A 5,885-nucleotide genomic window follows, 5' to 3' on the forward strand; every position below is an offset into this window, starting at 1 on the left:
AAGTTTTTCTCTTCCATTCGGTTCATTAGCTTTAGAAAAATAGAATCTACGGAAATGCTCGCTTCTAAAAGGCTTAAATGCTCTGATCAAGGCAATGAACATTTTCCACTTGGAAACTAATAAGAAATTAATTCAAATCATAGTTCAATACAGACTTTTTCTCTTTTAAGAAGGGTGAAACTTTCCTTCCAATACTTGTGCGCTCTACCCATCTCTACTGAACAAACCCACTACACATCGAGTGGCAGGGTATGTGTGTAGGCCTTTTCAAGGACATTCGAAACAACATGTCGATAAATTGCTATAGAAAGTGGGGCTAGATCAAGAGTTCTGACCTTTTCGTGGGTTGGGTGATCTTCAAACTCTTGTTTTTCTAGCGAAAGAACACCCTTCTGAGCGATGATCTCCTACAAGCGAGTATAGTAAGGTTGACTTCAATTGAGACGGAAATGTCACTGGTCAGCTCATTAGTGTGACAATTAACACCACTTTCTTATTACCTAAGAGATTAGATAAGGGAAGAAGGTAGGCCAAAGCTTATAGATTCGGAGATCGTACTTCTAACGCTTTGTCTGAGTCAGTCCTATGACCCCTTCCGGCTGAGACACGAATCCTAGCCTATCTGAGTCGTAGAATGAAGGGCTCTTCAGAAGGCGCCACCCAAGTCTCCTTTGATACTTCGGAGTCAGGAATTTTTTTCAAAGGAAGGCGGATTTTCTGCGTTCCGCAGCACGAACGGTGTGTACAGAAGATCGATGTGCCATCTTTCTAACCACCTTCATTTCTTGTATGATCAGTAGGGAAGGGAGCCTTTGATAAAGGGACCCCCAACCAAGAAATCTACTGTCTGAGAGTGACAGTCAAGCTCGTATCGCGGAACTAGAACATTTCTTTGATTGATAGGTCAGATAGGAAGCAGGCAAGCAAACCAAGTTATAGGTTTGGAAGTTAGAACTCGGAAAGGTTGTCCTGTGACTACCTTTGAAGTCTTTGGGTAGGACATCAGGCTAAGGTCTTATGATGAGCCACACGCATATGAGGTTTACTGCAGCCCTAAAGCTCTGTCCCCTATCCTACCACTAGATCTCCTATGCCGGAACATGAACAGAGAAAGTTGTGAGTGTAGTCTTAGGAACGAACCCGGGGTTGCTCTTGCAAAAATATTGTACTAAAGAAAGCTAGAAATCTCAATTCCAAGCTTTAAACCTTTGGTCCACGGGTCAGTGAACGAATGGGTTTTGGGAAATAGAGAACATGGACTCGATTGAACAAAGGTGGCACCGGAATGAATAGCCCACTTGTTTCGGTCAAGAATGAATGGGACTGATCGGCTCGAGTTACCGAGCGACCTCCACTCTTTGACTCGAGCTTTCGCTTCTGCTTTTCTCTTGTTTTGATTTATTAGCTTTTTAGGGAAAGAAGAGGGTCTAAAATACAACTATGTCTACGAGTGCCGCGAATGAACCTTCGGTTCTTCCCAAGAACAAGGAGACACGAACTAAATAACTCATTTCAGGCTACAGGAATAGTGAACGGGAAGAAGGAACTAGTGAGGCTTTCGTTGGTCAAACAATATGCCCTCCTCACTTGAGGAGAGTGAAGGTCATGACTTATTGAAGCAGAACTTCAATTGGCCAAGAGAAGGGGAACTCCTTTCGTCGGTAACTATTGAATTGCCTATCTAACAGTGGAGCGAAGCGGAACGTTGAACGGGAAACTCATGTCGTCGGTTATCCAATTTCCCTCCTTTCTGTTTCGACAAAGAAAACGTTTAGGTATCGGTAATAGGATTCCCACTATGATTTGCAGAAAAAGATAGATTCTATAATAATCCATAAATAATATATAGAATCAGGCTCCGTAATCAAGTACTCGCTGTGTGAAGAAGATCTACAGGCATGTACCCATTTCTCCCTGCAAAATAAGTTTGAACCCGAGTGAGTATGGACCATACGCTCATCTTTCTTCTCAATCTACACCTCGTTCCGCGAGAGACCTATCCTCATTTCGAAATAAAGGACCGTAGTGAGGATCGATCCCGGATAAGTGAGTCAGTGTAGGGACAGAGGCTGATGATTCTAAAGGTGATTTCTAACTACAAGATGACTTTATTTGAAAACGGAATCCAAATATCAACAAAAAGATGAATGGAAAGACTTGTCGATATGAATTGATCTTCAACCCAATGACAATGCTTCGATTTCGATCTTGACTTCTTTCTTGGATGCCTGAAGTTTGTGTTCGCATTTCATCAAAGGAAAAGTGGGTTGTACCCACATGAAGAAAAGAGTTGCTCGTGTAAAAGCAATATCTTCTATTTGACATATCTAGCCGTGTCTTGTCTTGCACATACTCGGCTCGGTGAATGGTTCATCTTCGATTGGCATGGTCCTTTGGATGTAAGAGATCTCGTTTGCTGGCCGGGCCCTTCCGTAAGTTTAGATCTCTATGTATGAATCTCTTAAGAAATCCCATACTTTTTATCATTTCAGAACAATCAGCATACTGTGTGACTTCCGCGTGATAGTTCTTGCATTTCGTTTGTTGCTTTGCATGAACATGTAGATATTGGAAAGAGAACTCCCTGAATTAGGAATTTCATAGATAGAGAAGGACGGGCAAAAAGAGAGGGATTGACTAACTACCCGGATCAATGCTGATTGACGACTGAATAAATAGCCGGAAGCAACAACTGCACTAGAGAGAAAGAGTGGATCCAACTAAGGAAATGCAGTACCTGTCCTGTCGGAGCTAATCATGCAAAGCTAGCGTAGTGCCAGCCGTCGAAGTGAATGAATTCGAAAGAACGCAGAAGTAAGGAAATGACACGACTCTTTCTTGAAAAATTTCATAAGCAGATCTTCCCTTCCACACCAATCACGAGTTTTTTATTCCTCTCGTATATCGTCGTCACGCCCTTAATGATAGGTTTTGAAAAAGATTTTTCATGTCATTCCCATTTAGGTTCAATTCGGATCCCTCTGCTATTTCCCTTTCCTCCCGAACCTTTTCCTCGAAATGATAAAGAATCTGGTACACTCGAATTGTATTATTTAAGTGCTTATTGCTTGCCAAAAATCCTACTTCTACAATTGGTAGGTCACCGGGTTATTCAAATAAGTCATGTTTTCTGTGCTTTTCCCATGTTACAACTTCCGTACCAATTCGATCAATCCGGAATGGATCGGTTAAACATTCTATTAGGGAGCCCAGTCTTGACTCTTCTGTGTGGTATTCATTCTCGTTCGGCTCTTCGAATCACATCCAGCAGTGGTTGGAACAGCTCGCAAAATCCAACCACTTCACCTACTTTATTGCCCCCAACCGTTTCCTTTACCTCTATAGAAACAGAAGGGTTTCATGTTCTTTCATCGATTGGGTATTCCTCTCCTTTTGTATCTCTTTATCCAATTTCGGTCTCGATTAGTTCACAAGATTGAATGGCCAAGTCATGGAAAAGCCGTTATTCGATTGTTTTAAAAGAATGTTGAGCCGGGGCCGGGTATGTAAGTTCAGCGATGTACAAACAAGGATTTATTTTACTTCCGCACCTAGGTTGGGGGGTTCTATTTAGGAAGAATAAGGAAGAGTAATAGAATCTCATTCATGTGTTCATGCTAACAGAAGAGCGGATCCAATACACATAAGGCATCGGTTGTTCTTAACAGCGATGGCTATTCATTTAAGTCTTCGGGTAGCACCACCAGATCTGCAACAAGGTGGAAATTCTCGTATTTCATATGTACATGTTCCTGCGGCTCGGATGAGTATAGTTATTTATATCGCGACAGCTATACACAGTTCCTTGTTCCCATTAACAAAACATCCCCTTTTTCTTCGCTCTTCTGGAACCGGTACAGAAATTGGTGATTTTTCTACTTTGTTTACGTTAGTGACTGGGGGATTTCGGGGAAGGCCTATGTGGGGTACCTTTCGGGTGTGGGATGCTCGTTTAACTTCTGTATTCATCTTGTTCCTTATTTACCTGGGTGCACTGCATTTTCAAAAGCTTCCTGTCAAACCGGCTCCTATTTCAATCCGTGCTAGACCGATCGATATACCAATAATAAAGTCTCCAGTCAACTGGTGGAATACATCGCATCAACCTAGGAGCATTAGCCGATCTGGTACATCAATACATGTTCCTATGCCCATTCCAATCTTGTCTAACTTTGCTAACTTCCCCTTCTCTACCCATATCTTGTTCGTTCTGGAAACACGTCTTCCTATTCCATCTTTTCTCGAATCTCCCTTAACGGAAGAAATAGAAGCTCGAGAAGGAATACCACTAAAAACCTAGTTCGCTCTCAAACAAAAACCTAGTTCACTCGCTAAAGCATCCATGGCTGAATGGTGAAAGCTCCCACCAACCTAGAAAGGCAAAATGGGTCAAAAAGTAGGTTCGATTCCTGCCGGATGCACTGCTTCTTAAAGACAGAAACAGAGGAGGGAAAGAAGGTAGTATAGGGAACTTGCTTTTGGATTCTTATCGAAAGTGAATCCCTCTAACACTTATGTTAGTGTTTTATGAGAAAATCTTTTATGGACACAACAAGTGTGAAAATCCTTAGTCACTAGGCAAGAAAGCTCGATGGGAACAAAAAGGATACAATTAGTTCAGAATCAAAAGAATGTACAATTTCAAAGGAAAGAAGGAATGGAAAGTTTCCCTCCATTGAACATCAATCAATCTAGAAATAGGTAAAGGAAGGCGTATCACAGGGGTATTTTTCTTTTTTCTATTCACTTCCGTGGGGTTCTAAATTGAAAACATGAACACAAACGAAATTGTATTGAAATTACATAAAAAAAGAAAAGGGAGGAGTAGCTCTTGGTTTAAAGAAAAGGGAGGAGATGGATCGAATTCGGTCTTTTTCCTTTCTTTGATGATCTTCAACACATCTATTTGAATTCCCTGCGAGTGAAGGATTTCTCGTATGGAGAAAAACCTCTTGAGCGCTATCTGATCTTATTTTTGTATTTCAAATATGGGACATGCCTTTTTAATGGGACATCCCGGCAAAAGGCCTACTCATGCATGTGGCCAAGTACTCGACCAATCCTCGGAGCGAAGGGATGAACGAATTCTCGAGGTCTGGTTCATTGTGGTCAGCATCACATGAAACCTTTAGCACTTCCGTTCAATATTGGATGGAGTATGGCTGGAAGGTCAGCCTAGATAGTCTTGTCAATCGGCCCTGACTCGTCTTCTCCTTGGTACCTACCGCTATTGAACTTTGGTACCTATATTCCTTAAACAAGACAGACCTTCATGAAGACCTTCTATTTTGGAATAAGATCGGACATTTCCACATTGAGGTGAAATTACATATGAGGAAAATAATCCTGGACTACGAAAGCTGCCCTTGTGTGGCAGAACCAGGTCTTCCACCGGGCGGTCAGCCAAGTACTGAAGCCCCTATCTTGATATAGAATAGAAGTGAGTTCACACTAAAAATAGAAGAAGCCCTATGATTTTTTAGCCCTGCTATCAATCACTTCGGTAAAGGGATCAAAGATTATGGTCTGAAATAGAGATTTGAGAGTCCCTCGTGTGAGTACGTGCTGAAGAGCAAGGAGTGAAAGTGCGTTCATCTTTCTTTCTGCTAGTTGTTTCCTGCTAATAGTGATTAGTGAGTGCCCCATACATAGCCAATGTTCGCCCGTGTTCACATCCAGTCTTCTCTGTACACTAGTGCAGCTTCCAGCTCTATGCTATGTATGGTAGTCGTTTGACTCGGGAATCCCTGATAAAAGCTTTTAGTTCGTGCCTGGCAGTTTCAGCCGTGGTCCAGTCCAGCAGCCTCTTTTCGATCCAAGAGTCGCATGAGAAGAAAGCTTCCGGTTAGCTTCAGTTAGTGTTAGTTAAATAGAACGGGAACCTC

This window comes from Triticum aestivum, chromosome 3D (assembly GCF_018294505.1).
Source record: "Triticum aestivum cultivar Chinese Spring chromosome 3D, IWGSC CS RefSeq v2.1, whole genome shotgun sequence".
In the NCBI taxonomy this organism is placed as follows: domain Eukaryota; kingdom Viridiplantae; phylum Streptophyta; class Magnoliopsida; order Poales; family Poaceae; genus Triticum; species Triticum aestivum.